Genomic DNA, 16,395 nt, shown 5'->3' on the forward strand with positions numbered 1-16,395 from the left:
CCCAAACCATTTTCTATCGTATGCCATTTCACTAGCTGAGTAACCCGTTACTGATAGTCGAGGAAATGGACTATATCTTTTTCTCTTGTTTCATAATATTTGATTTCTTATTTTTAGCCGATCTTTATTCATGTGCAGAGAGTTATCCAACCGTATATCCTTCTCAGTTTTAAATCTATCAACATGAAACTTTCCCAAAAGTCTTTATTATATTGCAGCCAGTCGGAAGGGCCCGACCATACAACAGATATATAACACAGCCGACAAAAATTGAAAAGAAATCCACATAAAGATTTTTTCTGATTAAGGAGAAAAAAAGATTGTGTGGTCGAAGACACTGGATACGTCAGACTCAAAATAAAAATTTATTTATAAAAAGATTTTTTCTGATTAGATTTCAGATTTCTGATTTTAGCATAGAAGCAGGTTGTGTGGTGGAAGACACTGGATACGTCGGACTCGTTCAGTTTGGAAGAAGCATTATCTTTGATAGCATTGGAATCTCATACATACATATTTCAAAATTGAAATATCAATAAAAAGTGGGAAAAAAATAATAAAATGAAAAATTTTTTAAACTGTTTTTTTAAAGTGTTGGCGTGAGAGTTGTGGGAGTAGTATTGGGCGTAGCAAAAAGTTTTTTGTCAAATCTGTAGAAATTTACAAGATATATGAAAAACTGAAAAAATATCACTACATCTTTCAATAGTGTGGGCGTAACAGTTTAAGGCGGTTTGTGGGCGTTGGAGTGGGCGTGGCAACAAGATTTTTTGCAAATCTATATATATTTACAAAATATATTCAAAAATATCAAAACATTTTTCAAAATTGTGAGCGTGACAGTTTTTTGTGCTTTGTGGGCATTAGAGTGGGCGTGGCAACATTTGGAAACAAACTTGCGCTGCGTCTATGTCTCTGGAAGCTGCATGCTTAATCTCAGCATTCTAGCTTTTGTAGTTTCTGAGATCGAGGCGTTCTATCGGACAGACGGACGGACACGGACATGGCTAGATCGACTCGGCTATTGATGCTGATCAAGAATTTCAAAAGCCATAAACACATTCTCTCAACGAACCTAATAACAAAGAATATTTTTCAACTAAATATACAAAGCTAAATAACAAACACCTCTTAAATCTCTCAGCTAGTTGGCGTGGCAAAAAGTTGATTGACAAACTTAAAGAAATTTACAAGATAAAAAAAAATGTAAAAATATCAGAACATTTTTTAAACGTGAATACTCTACGAATTAGCTTTTACTCTACAAATAGCGGGTATGACCAGAGAGATTGTTATAGTCTAGTTCCCCGACTATCAAAAACCCGTTACTCAGCTAGCGGAGAATTTGGTGCGGCTTGTGGGCGTGGTAAAAAGTTTTTAGGAAATCTATAAAAAATAAGAAAATATATAAAAAAAATTACAAAATATCACAACATTATTTCTAAAGTGTGGGCGTCACAGCTTTTTCCGGTTTGTGGGCGTGGCAAAAAGTTGTTTGGCAAACTTAAAGAAATTTAAAAGATATAAAAAATAATGAAAAAATATCACGTGTAATTAAAAATATATACATAGTAGCATATGTACTATAGTATAACACTTTGTTACCCATACCCACACACACACACACACACACCACACACACACAGTACATATGTGCCACTGATTATACATGAAATGATACATTTGCCCAGCAACACTCTTTAACGTACAACCCTAACACATAAGTCAGATCCCCATTCTCTTGGTGACAATAACAATTTCGGCCGCGTCAAAAACATCCGCCGATGCCGAATTCGTTATTCCCGCTAAGCAACCATATAGGTAACGCAGCACAAATCCTGGTCATTTTCCATGCGCAACTCTCATAAAGAGCGCAACCCATTTGAACAAAGGGGAGAACCACTCAAGTTCATATACACAATGTCGACCAAGGATTTGCTAAGCGTTCAACTCACACTCCAGATTTAGATTTAATTCATTCGCTCGATACTTAAGATGTGAATTGTCTCCACTTCCACGATTGCACATTTATTTGAATAAAGAATTTATAATTTTTTCTAAATAAATTACCGTGGATTCGTTTTATATAATATATATTCTCCTGCCTGTTACATACTTTTCAACGAATCTAGTATACAATTTTACTCCACGAGTGACGGGTATAATGAACAAAACTGAATCAGAATACACATAAATTATTTATTCATAGTCAACAATAATTATCAAATTATAACGAGTTCAAGACATGAGTTATGTCTAATACATAATAAAAGTAGCTCCTAAAGAAAGATTTCGTATTGAAAACTGTAAGCAATGGACGTTGAATTCTACGAAGTCTTTAACGGAAATTGATAATGATAAGTGATCATTTTAGCTCTGCTGATATACGCAGCTATGACGAAGTAGACTTAACACTGCTCATCGGTACCGTGGATTTGAGTGCTGACACGCAGGTTGTATCCACATACTGAAAGGAACAGATGAAGGGTGCCATTTCAATAGCAATCTCATTCACGTAGATCTCGTTGCTCCAGCTTCACCGGTTGTTACGACTACTGTCTGGATTTTATAGCCAACTTCATAGGAAACAGGGGGGAAGTAATGTGAAAAAATTTCAACATTTACGTGGTTGTCTGCGCTTAGCACAGCCAAATCCTTGAAACCTACCGAAGCTAGCTATGACAAGCCGTTTGACTATCAGTTGTCAATAAAGGTTCGTCAACTGGTCCTCGATGATTGAGTGACAAAATAATATTGCATCTCCGAATACTTAGCACAATATGGCAACCGTCACGGAATCGGGTTATCCACAAATTTTTTGCATACACATACACAGCACGCAGGAAAGATGAGAAGAAGACCTAACGACGGACAACATTGCCAAGAACGACAATATCGAAAAATATCCCTTCTTTGTAAAGCTATATCCAAGTCTGCGGCCCTGCGTTTATGTCTCTGGAATCTGCATGCTTAATCTCAACTTTCTTGCTTTTATAGTTCGTGAGATCGAGGCGATCACAGACGGACAGACAGACGGACGTGGCCAGTTCGACTTGGCTATTTATCCTGATCAAGAATATACGTGTATACACTTTATATGGTCGGAAACGCTTCCTTCTGTCTGTTACATGCTTTTTAACAAATCTTGTATACCCTTCTCGTCTACCATTCTCGAATATACGTGTATACACTTTAATGGTCGGAAACGCTTCCTTCTGCCTGTTACATGCTTTTTAACAAATCTTGTATACCCTTCTCGTCTACGAGGTATGGGTATACAAATCAGGCTGCGCTAAAAAATTATCGTGCACTAAATATAATAAATTGCAATTTAAATACTGCTTACAGCTGACCAATATGTAACAATCAAAACAGACAATTAAATGGTAACTCTTCGATATTTACCACGCATTTTTGAATGTTTACTATAATCGTAAATTTATTTATTAATTTTGTTAACTTGTTAAATCAATAATTTATTGTTTCCATCTTAAAAAATTAATGTTTGGGTATATTGTAGATGACTACTGTCATAGAAATTGGCAACCAAAAGAGGACTATAAGTTTGCACTCTTTCTTCTTCCACCGCATATTTGTTTTACCCCAATTTATTTTAAATTAGTCGTCAGTTTGGGGACCCTCACTCCACAGTTGTCACTTTAATGTATCTCACTTTTTTTGTATGTTGTTATCCGCTTTTAAAGTGTTGAAGTAAAATTCTTGATACTTTTTATAGAACAATTTTTTTTCCAGAAAATGGGGTTAACTGGCACTGACGATGCTCAATTGAGTACTAGTATGTATATGTACATCCAACAGCTTTCACATTCTTGTGATCTCTTTAGTATTATTTAATGAGGGTTGTTTTAAAAGTCACTCAGATGATAAAACATACATATGTCGACACAAATTTATATAATAATTCAAAGCAAGACACGCTTGCCGTACATTTTCCAAAAATAACATGTACGTATGCGTTTTCGTGTTTAAATTTTTTACTTCTGATAGACATTTTTTTAGTAGTCCAATATTTATTATTCGTATTTAATTATTAAGAAATTGTTTAACCGATCTGGATTTAACTTTTCAAAGACAATACATATATTTCACCGGCATTTTTAGTTTCCTTTAAAACTGGTTTTGAGATATTTAATTGGCAACTGATTGGACCTAATTTTTTACTAAAGTTCATATTGGCGACGATAACGACAGAATTTTTATACGAGTAACTCTTGATCAGGGTCACTAGCAGAGTCGATCTGGTCATGTCCGTCGGTATGAACGTCGAGATCAACATGCAGATTTTCGTGACGCCGACGCTGCGCAAGTTAGTTTTAGACATTGGCACAACCATTTCAAAGTCCACAAACCGCTAAAAACTGTCACGCCCAAATTGGCGATACATTTTTTAATTTTTCTTTATATTATATTTTTTTTTTCGTATTTCAATCGATATGATAGAACAATTTTGAAGTTTCCTTTTTCAATTACACAAGCTGAGTAAAAAAACTTTTTGGCACCCCCAATCTAAAACCCACAAACCACTCAAAACTGATACGCCCACAATTTTGAACAATGCTTGGATTTCTTCAGTTTCATTATTTGTCTTGCCAATTCCTATCGGTATACCAAGAACACTTTGGCCCCGCCCTTTCATACCCCCTAATCTGTCACGCCACACTTTTTAATTTTTTTTGTATTAAAAAATATTGTAATATTGCTAATTTCAATAGGTATGCCAAAATATTTTGCCCACACTCACAAGTCGCACAGAGCTACCACGTCCCTACTTCTGACTTAGGCTTTACATTTTTTTACCCGTTATTTGTAGAGTGTAAGGGTATACTAGATTCTGTGAAAGTAAGTCACAGGAAAAAGAAAGCGTTTCCGACAATTTTTTTATTAGTGTTTTAAATTTCTATCGATTTGTCAAAAAACTTTTAGACACGCACACTCTAACGCCCACAAATGACCAGCCCACACTTTTGAAAAATGTTTTGATTTGATAATTTGTCTTGTCCATTTCTATCGGAATAAAGTTCACAAGCCGCCCAAAACTATCACGCCCATACTTTTGAAACATTTCTTTTTTTTTCTCATTTTATTTTTTTTTTTCAATTTCTTTCGATATGCCAGAAAAATGTTACAATTTCTCATTCGCTCTTTCACTTGCTGGGTAACGGGTATATTATAACTGGGAACTCGACTATTGCGTTCTCTCTGCCCAAACCATTTTCTATCGTATGCCATTTCACTAGCTGAGTAACCCGTTACTGATAGTCGAGGAAATGGACTATATCTTTTTCTCTTGTTTCATAATATTTGATTTCTTATTTTTAGCCGATCTTTATTCATGTGCAGAGAGTTTTCCAACCGTATATCCTTCTCAGTTTTAAATCTATCAACATGAAACTTTCCCAAAAGTCTTTATTATATTGCAGCCAGTCGGAAGGGCCCGACCATACAACAGATATATAACACAGCCGACAAAAATTGAAAAGAAATCCACATAAAGATTTTTTCTGATTAAGGAGAAAAAAAGATTGTGTGGTCGAAGACACTGGATACGTCAGACTCAAAATAAAAATTTATTTATAAAAAGATTTTTTCTGATTAGATTTCAGATTTCTGATTTTAGCATAGAAGCAGGTTGTGTGGTGGAAGACACTGGATACGTCGGACTCGTTCAGTTTGGAAGAAGCATTATCTTTGATAGCATTGGAATCTCATACATACATATTTCAAAATTGAAATATCAATAAAAAGTGGGAAAAAAATAATAAAATGAAAAATTTTTTAAACTGTTTTTTTAAAGTGTTGGCGTGAGAGTTGTGGGAGTAGTATTGGGCGTAGCAAAAAGTTTTTTGTCAAATCTGTAGAAATTTACAAGATATATGAAAAACTGAAAAAATATCACTACATCTTTCAATAGTGTGGGCGTAACAGTTTAAGGCGGTTTGTGGGCGTTGGAGTGGGCGTGGCAACAAGATTTTTTGCAAATCTATATATATTTACAAAATATATTCAAAAATATCAAAACATTTTTCAAAATTGTGAGCGTGACAGTTTTTTGTGCTTTGTGGGCATTAGAGTGGGCGTGGCAACATTTGGAATCAAACTTGCGCTGCGTCTATGTCTCTGGAAGCTGCATGCTTAATCTCAGCATTCTAGCTTTTGTAGTTTCTGAGATCGAGGCGTTCTATCGGACAGACGGACGGACACGGACATGGCTAGATCGACTCGGCTATTGATGCTGATCAAGAATTTCAAAAGCCATAAACACATTCTCTCAACGAACCTAATAACAAAGAATATTTTTCAACTAAATATACAAAGCTAAATAACAAACACCTCTTAAATCTCTCAGCTAGTTGGCGTGGCAAAAAGTTGATTGACAAACTTAAAGAAATTTACAAGATAAAAAAAAATGTAAAAATATCAGAACATTTTTTAAACGTGAATACTCTACGAATTAGCTTTTACTCTACAAATAGCGGGTATGACCAGAGAGATTGTTATAGTCTAGTTCCCCGACTATCAAAAACCCGTTACTCAGCTAGCGGAGAATTTGGTGCGGCTTGTGGGCGTGGTAAAAAGTTTTTAGGAAATCTATAAAAAATAAGAAAATATATAAAAAAAATTACAAAATATCACAACATTATTTCTAAAGTGTGGGCGTCACAGCTTTTTCCGGTTTGTGGGCGTGGCAAAAAGTTGTTTGGCAAACTTAAAGAAATTTAAAAGATATAAAAAATAATGAAAAAATATCACGTGTAATTAAAAATATATACATAGTAGCATATGTACTATAGTATAACACTTTGTTACCCATACCCACACACACACACACACACACCACACACACACAGTACATATGTGCCACTGATTATACATGAAATGATACATTTGCCCAGCAACACTCTTTAACGTACAACCCTAACACATAAGTCAGATCCCCATTCTCTTGGTGACAATAACAATTTCGGCCGCGTCAAAAACATCCGCCGATGCCGAATTCGTTATTCCCGCTAAGCAACCATATAGGTAACGCAGCACAAATCCTGGTCATTTTCCATGCGCAACTCTCATAAAGAGCGCAACCCATTTGAACAAAGGGGAGAACCACTCAAGTTCATATACACAATGTCGACCAAGGATTTGCTAAGCGTTCAACTCACACTCCAGATTTAGATTTAATTCATTCGCTCGATACTTAAGATGTGAATTGTCTCCACTTCCACGATTGCACATTTATTTGAATAAAGAATTTATAATTTTTTCTAAATAAATTACCGTGGATTCGTTTTATATAATATATATTCTCCTGCCTGTTACATACTTTTCAACGAATCTAGTATACAATTTTACTCCACGAGTGACGGGTATAATGAACAAAACTGAATCAGAATACACATAAATTATTTATTCATAGTCAACAATAATTATCAAATTATAACGAGTTCAAGACATGAGTTATGTCTAATACATAATAAAAGTAGCTCCTAAAGAAAGATTTCGTATTGAAAACTGTAAGCAATGGACGTTGAATTCTACGAAGTCTTTAACGGAAATTGATAATGATAAGTGATCTGCTGATATACGCAGCTATGACGAAGTAGACTTAACACTGCTCATCGGTACCGTGGATTTGAGTGCTGACACGCAGGTTGTATCCACATACTGAAAGGAACAGATGAAGGGTGCCATTTCAATAGCAATCTCATTCACGTAGATCTCGTTCCTCCAGCTTCACCGGTTGTTACGACTACTGTCTGGATTTTATAGCCAACTTCATAGGAAACAGGGGGGAAGTAATGTGAAAAAATTTCAACATTTACGTGGTTGTCTGCGCTTAGCACAGCCAAATCCTTGAAACCTACCGAAGCTAGCTATGACAAGCCGTTTGACTATCAGTTGTCAATAAAGGTTCGTCAACTGGTCCTCGATGATTGAGTGACAAAATAATATTGCATCTCCGAATACTTAGCACAATATGGCAACCGTCACGGAATCGGGTTATCCACAAATTTTTTGCATACACATACACAGCACGCAGGAAAGATGAGAAGAAGACCTAACGACGGACAACATTGCCAAGAACGACAATATCGAAAAATATCCCTTCTTTGTAAAGCTATATCCAAGTCTGCGGCCCTGCGTTTATGTCTCTGGAATCTGCATGCTTAATCTCAACTTTCTAGCTTTTATAGTTCGTGAGATCGAGGCGATCTCACAGACAGACGGACGTGGCCAGTTCGACTTGGCTATTTATCCTGATCAAGAATATACGTGTATACACTTTATATGGTCGGAAACGCTTCCTTCTGTCTGTTACATGCTTTTTAACAAATCTTGTATACCCTTTTCGTCTACCATTCTCGAATATACGTGTATACACTTTAATGGTCGGAAACACTTCCTTCTGCCTGTTACATGCTTTTTAACAAATCTTGTATACCCTTCTCGTCTACGAGGTATGGGTATACAAATCAGGCTGCGCTAAAAAATTATAGTGCACTAAATATAATAAATTGCAATTTAAATACTGCTTACAGCTGACCAATATGTAACAATCAAAACAGACAATTAAATGGTAACTCTTCGATATTTACCACGCATTTTTGAATGTTTACTATAATCGTACATTTATTTAATAATTTTGGTAACTTGTTAAATCAATAATTTATTGTTTCCATCTTAAAAAATTAATGTTTGGTTATATTGTAGATGACTACTGTCATAGAAATTGGCAACCAAAAGAGGACTATAAGTTTGCACTCTTTCTTCTTCCACCGCATATTTGTTTTACCCCAATTTATTTTAAATTAGTCGTCAGTTTGGGGACCCTCACTCCACAGTTGTCACTTTAATGTATCTCACTTTTTTTGTATGTTGTTATCCGCTTTTAAAGTGTTGAAGTAAAATTCTTGATACTTTTTATAGAAAAATTTTTTTTCCAGAAAATGGGGTTAACTGGCACTGACGATGCTCAATTGAGTACTAGTATGTATATGTACATCCAACAGCTTTCACATTCTTGTGATCTCTTTAGTATTATTTAATGAGGGTTGTTTTAAAAGTCACTCAGATGATAAAACATACATATGTCGACACAAATTTATATAATAATTCAAAGCAAGACACGCTTGCCGTACATTTTCCAAAAATAACATGTACGTATGCGTTTTCGTGTTTAAATTTTTTACTTCTGATAGACATTTTTTTAGTAGTCCAATATTTATTATTCGTATTTAATTATTAAGAAATTGTTTAACCGATCTGGATTTAACTTTTCAAAGACAATACATATATTTCACCGGCATTTTTAGTTTCCTTTAAAACTGGTTTTGAGATATTTAATTGGCAACTGATTGGACCTAATTTTTTACTAAAGTTCATATTGGCGACGATAACGACAGAATTTTTATACGAGTAACTCTTGATCAGGGTCACAAGCAGAGTCGATCTGGTCATGTCCGTCGGTATGAACGTCGAGATCAACATGCAGATTTTCGTGACGCCGACGCTGCGCAACTTAGTTTTAGACATTGGCACAACCATTTCAAAGTCCACAAACCGCTAAAAACTGTCACGCCCAAATTGGCGATACATTTTTTAATTTTTCTTTATATTATATTTTTTTTTTCGTATTTCAATCGATATGATAGAAAAATTTTGAAGTTTCCTTTTTCAATTACACAAGCTGAGTAAAAAAACTTTTTGGCACCCCCAATCTAAAACCCACAAACCACTCAAAACTGATACGCCCACAATTTTGAACAATGCTTGGATTTCTTCAGTTTCATTATTTGTCTTGCCAATTCCTATCGGTATACCAAGAACACTTTGGCCCCGCCCTTTCATACCCCCTAATCTGTCGCGCCACACTTTTTAATTTTTTTTGTATTAAAAAATATTGTAATATTGCTAATTTCAATAGGTATGCCAAAATATTTTGCCCACACTCACAAGTCGCACAGAGCTACCACGTCCCTACTTCTGACTTAGGCTTTACATTTTTTTACCCGTTATTTGTAGAGTGTAAGGGTATACTAGATTCTGTGAAAGTAAGTCACAGGAAAAAGAAAGCGTTTCCGACAATTTTTTTATTAGTGTTTTAAATTTCTATCGATTTGTCAAAAAACTTTTAGACACGCACACTCTAACGCCCACAAATGACCAGCCCACACTTTTGAAAAATGTTTTGATTTGATAATTTGTCTTGTCCATTTCTATCGGAATAAAGTTCACAAGCCGCCCAAAACTATCACGCCCATACTTTTGAAACATTTCTTTTTTTTTCTCATTTTATTTTTTTTTTTCAATTTCTTTCGATATGCCAGAAAAATGTTACAATTTCTCATTCGCTCTTTCACTTGCTGGGTAACGGGTATATTATAACTGGGAACTCGACTATTGCGTTCTCTCTGCCCAAACCATTTTCTATCGTATGCCATTTCACTAGCTGAGTAACCCGTTACTGATAGTCGAGGAAATGGACTATATCTTTTTCTCTTGTTTCATAATATTTGATTTCTTATTTTTAGCCGATCTTTATTCATGTGCAGAGAGTTTTCCAACAGTATGTCCTTCTCAGTTTTAAATCTATCAACATGAAACTTTCCCAAAAGTCTTTATTATATTGCAGCCAGTCGGAAGGGCCCGACCATACAACAGATATATAACACAGCCGACAAAAATTGAAAAGAAATCCACATAAAGATTTTTTCTGATTAAGGAGAAAAAAAGATTGTGTGGTCGAAGACATTGGATACGTCAGACTCAAAATAAAAATTTATTTATAAAAAGATTTTTTCTGATTAGATTTTAGATTTCTGATTTTAGCATAGAAGCAGGTTGTGTGGTGGAAGACACTGGATACGTCGGACTCGTTCAGTTTGGAAGAAGCATTATCTTTGATAGCATTGGAATCTCATACATACATATTTCAAAATTGAAATATCAATAAAAAGTGGGAAAAAAATAATAAAATGAAAAATATTTTAAACTGTTTTTTTAAAGTGTGGGCGTGAGAGTTGTGGGAGTAGTATTGGGCGTAGCAAAAAGTTTTTTGTCAAATCTGTAGAAATTTACAAGATATATGAAAAACTGAAAAAATATCACTACATCTTTCAATAGTGTGGGCAGTTTAGGCGGTTTGTGGGCGTTGGAGTGGGCGTGGCAACAAGATTTTTTGCAAATCTATATATATTTACAAAATATATTCAAAAATATCAAAACATTTTTCAAAATTGTGAGCGTGACAGTTTTTTGTGCTTTGTGGGCATTAGAGTGGGCGTGGCAACATTTGGAAACAAACTTGCGCTGCGTCTATGTCTCTGGAAGCTGCATGCTTAATCTCAGCATTCTAGCTTTTGTAGTTTCTGAGATCGAGGCGTTCTATCGGACAGACGGACGGACACGGACATGGCTAGATCGACTCGGCTATTGATGCTGATCAAGAATTTCAAAAGCCATAAACACATTCTCTCAACGAACCTAATAACAAAGAATATTTTTCAACTAAATATACAAAGCTAAATAACAAACACCTCTTAAATCTCTCCAACAAAAAAAAAGACATTTCTTTCATCTACTGAATATAATATGGCACGCAGGACATATTCCAGAAATTTGGATAAAAAGAAGGTGCTGATAGAAAAAAAAACAAGACAATGCTATAGTCGAGAGCCCTGGCTATCAGATACCCGTTACTCAGCTAGTTGGCGTGGCAAAAAGTTGATTGGCAAACTTAAAGAAATTTACAAGATAAAAAAAAATTTAAAAATATCAGAACATTTTTTAAACGTGAATACTCTACGAATTAGCTTTTACTCTACAAATAGCGGGTATGACCAGAGAGATTGTTATAGTCTAGTTCCCCGAATATCAAAAACCCGTTACTCAGCTAGCGGAGAATTTGGTGTGAGAATTTGGTGCGGCTTGTGGGCGTGGTAAAAAGTTTTTAGGAAATCTATAAAAAATAAGAAAATATATAAAAAAAATTACAAAATATCACAACATTATTTCTAAAGTGTGGGCGTCACAGCTTTTTCCGGTTTGTGGGCGTGGCAAAAAGTTGTTTGGCAAACTTAAAGAAATTTAAAAGATATAAAAAATAATGAAAAAATATCACGTGTAATTAAAAATATATACATAGTAGCATATGTACCATAGTATAACACTTTATTACCCATACCCACACACACACACACACCACACACACACAGTACATATGTGCCACTGATAATACATGAAATGATACATTTGCCCAGCAACACTCTTTAATGTACAACCCTAACACATAAGTCAGATCCCCATTCTCTTGGTGACAATAACAATTTCGGCCGCGTCAAAAACATCCGCCGATGCCGAATTCGTTATTCCCGCTAAGCAACCATATAGGTAACGCAGCACAAATCCTGGTCATTTTCCATGCGCAACTCTCATAAAGAGCGCAACCCATTTGAACAAAGGGGAGAACCACTCAAGTTCATATACACAATGTCGACCAAGGATTTGCTAAGCGTTCAACTCACACTCCAGATTTAGATTTAATTCATTCGCTCGATACTTAAGATGTGAATTGTCTCCACTTCCACGATTGCACATTTATTTGAATAAAGAATTTATAATTTTTTCTAAATAAATTACCGTGGATTCGTTTTATATAATATATATTCTCCTGCCTGTTACATACTTTTCAACGAATCTAGTATACTATTTTACTCCACGAGTGACGGGTATAATGAACAAAACTGAATCAGAATACACATAAATTATTTATTCATAGTCAACAATAATTATCAAATGATAACGAGTTCAAGACATGAGTTATGTCTAATACATAATAAAAGTAGCTCCTAAAGAAAGATTTCGTATTGAAAACTGTAAGCAATGGACGTTGAATTCTACGAAGTCTTTAACGGAAATTGATAATGATAAGTGATCATTTTAGCTCTGCTGATATACGCAGCTATGACGAAGTAGACTTAACACTGCTCATCGGTACGGTGGATTTGAGTGCTGACACGCAGGTTGTATCCACATACTGAAAGGAACAGATGAAGGGTGCCATTTCAATAGCAATCTCATTCACGTAGATCTCGTTGCTCCAGCTTCACCGGTTGTTACGACTACTGTCTGGATTTTATAGCCAACTTCATAGGAAACAGGGGGGAAGTAATGTGAAAAAATTTCAACATTTACGTGGTTGTCTGCGCTTAGCACAGCCAAATCCTTGAAACCTACCGAAGCTAGCTATGACAAGCCGTTTGACTATCAGTTGTCAATGAAGGTTCGTCAACTGGTCCTCGATGATTGAGTGATAAAATAATATTGCATCTCCGAATACTTAGCACAACATGGCAACCGTCACGGAATCGGGTTATCCACAAATTTTTTGCATACACATACACAGCACGCAGGAAAGATGAGAAGAAGACCTAACGACTGACAACATTGCCAAGGACGACAATATAGAAAAATATCCCTTCTTTGTAAAGCTATATCCAAGTCTGCAGCCCTGCGTTTATGTCTCTTTAATCTGCATGCTTAATCTCAACTTTCTAGCTTTTATAGTTCGTGAGATCGAGGCGATCACAGACGGACAGACAGACGGACGTGGCCAGTTCGACTTGGCTATTTATCCTGATCAAGAATATACGTGTATACACTTTATATGGTCGGAAACGCTTCCTTCTGCCTGTTACATGCTTTCTAACAAATCTTGTATACCCTTCTCGCCTACGAGGTATGGGTATACAAATCAGGCTGCGCTAAAAAATTATAGTGCACTAAATATAATAAATTGTAATTTACATACTGCTTACAGCTGACCAATATGTAACACTCAAAAAATACAATTAAATGGTAACACTTCGATATTTACCACGCATTTTTGAATGTTTACTATAATCGTACATTTATTTATTAATTTTGTTAACTTGTTAAATCAATAATTTATTGTTTCCATCTTAAAAAATTAATGTTTGGTTATATTGTAGATGATTACTGTCGTAGAAATTGGCAACCAAAAGAGGACTATAAGTTTGCACTCTTTTTTTCTTCCACCGCTTATTTGTTTTAACCCAATTCTAAATGTATATTTTAATAGTCAGTTTGGGGACCCTCACTCCACAGTTGTCACTTTAATTAAATTTAAGATGCGTTTCCGTTAAACAAGAGAATACAATGTTTTAAACTTTAATCGCTAATTGTTTACCTTAAATTCTTAAAAAACTAAAAGTTTTTAAATTTTTCCATATTGTTTAGCCTTTTTTGTATGTTGTTATCCGCTTTTAAAGTGTTGAAGTAAAATTCTTGATACTTTTTTTAGAAAAATTTTTTTTTACAGCAAATGGGGTTAACTGGCATTGACGGTGCTCAATTGAGTACTAGTATGTATATGTACATCCAACAGCTTTCACATTCTTGTGATCTCTTTAGTATTATTTAATGAGGGTTGTTTTAAAAGTCACTCAGATGATAAAACATACATATGTCGACACAAATTTATATAATAATTCAAAGCAAGACACGCTTGCCGTACATTTTCCAAAAATAACATGTACGTATGCGTTTTCGTGTTTAAATTTTTTACTTCTGATAGACATTTTTTTAGTAGTCCAATATTTATTATTCGTATTTAATTATTAAGAAATTGTTTAACCGATCTGGATTTAACTTTTCAAAGACAATACATATATTTCACCGGCATTTTTAGTTTCCTTTAAAACTGGTTTTGAGATATTTAATTGGCAACTGATTGGACCTAATTTTTTACTAAAGTTCATATTGGCGACGATAACGACAGAATTTTTATACGAGTAACTCTTGATCAGGGTCACTAGCAGAGTCGATCTGGTCATGTCCGTCGGTATGAACGTCGAGATCAACATGCAGTTTTTCGTGACGCCGACGCTGCGCAAGTTAGTTTTAGACATTGGCACAACCATTTCAAAGTCCACAAACCGCTAAAAACTGTCACGCCCAAATTGGCGATACATTTTTTAATTTTTCTTTATATTATATTTTTTTATCGTATTTCAATCGATATGATAGAAAATTTTTGAAGTTTCCTTTTTCAATTACACAAGCTGAGTAAAAAAAACTTTTTGGCACCCCCAATCTAAAACCCACTAACCACTCAAAACTGATACGCCCACAATTTTGAACAATGCTTGGATTTCTTCAGTTTCATTATTTGTCTTGTCAATTCCTATCGGTATACCAAGAACACTTTGGCCCCGCCCTTTCATACCCCCTAATCTGTCACGCCACACTTTTTAATTTTTTTTGTATTAAAAAATATTGTAATATTGCTAATTTCAATAGGTATGCCAAAATATTTTGCCCACACTCACAAGTCGCACAGAGCTACCACGTCCCTACTTCTGACTTAGGCTTTACATTTTTTTACCCGTTATTTGTAGAGTGTAAGGGTATACTAGATTCTGTGAAAGTAAGTCACAGGAAAAAGAAAGCGTTTCCGACAATTTTTTTATTAGTGTTTTAAATTTCTATCGATTTGTCAAAAAACTTTTAGACACGCACACTCTAACGCCCACAAATGACCAGCCCACACTTTTGAAAAATGTTTTGATTTGATAATATGTCTTGTCCATTTCTATCGGAATAAAGTTCACAAGCCGCCCAAAACTATCACGCCCATACTTTTGAAACATTTCTGTTTTTTTCTCATTTTATTTTTTTTTTCCAATTTCTGTCGATATGCCAGAAAAATGTTACAATTTCTCATTCGCTCTTTCACTTGCTGGGTAACGGGTATATTATAACTGAGAACTCGACTATTGCGTTCTCTCTGCCCAAACCATTTTTTATCTTATGCCATTTCACTAGGTGAGTAACCCGTTACTGATAGTCGAGGAAATGGACTATATCTTTTTCTCTTGTTTCATAATATTTGATTTCTTATTCTTAGCCGATCTTTATTCATGTGCAGAGAGTTTTCCAACCGTATGTCCTTCTCAGTTTTAAATCTATCAACATGAAACTTTCCCAAAAGTCTTTATTATATTGCAGCCAGTCGGAAGGGCCCGACCATACAACAGATATATAACACAGCCGACAAAAATTGAAAAGAAATCCACATAAAGTGTTATAATTCATGCATAAGTTCTGGCTCCGGCCGCTCCATACGATCCCCTATTTTGCGTCAGCACCAATTTAAAATAGACTTACAAACTCATAGTGTATTCGTATTCACATTATACATTTATTTAAAAAAAAGATTTTTTCTGATTAAGGAGAAGAACAAGATTGTGTGGTCGAAGACACTGGATACGTCAGACTCACAATAAAAATTTATTTATAAAAAGATTTTTTTCTGATTTAGCAGTCATAGAAGCAGGTTGTGTGGTGGAAGACACTGGA

The 16,395-nt window shown here is 35.0% G+C and overlaps 1 protein-coding gene across 1 annotated transcript in view; it reads right to left on the reverse strand.

Annotated features, from left to right (window-relative positions):
• The window catches only part of LOC26526448, a 69,570-nt gene that overhangs the window by 31,207 nt on the left and 21,968 nt on the right, over positions 1-16,395 (reverse strand). The gene's annotated exons all lie outside the window — the stretch shown is intronic.

Source organism: Drosophila erecta, unplaced genomic scaffold (assembly GCF_003286155.1).
Source record: "Drosophila erecta strain 14021-0224.00,06,07 unplaced genomic scaffold, DereRS2 tig00000389-arrow-arrow-pilon, whole genome shotgun sequence".
NCBI lineage: Eukaryota > Metazoa > Arthropoda > Insecta > Diptera > Drosophilidae > Drosophila > Drosophila erecta.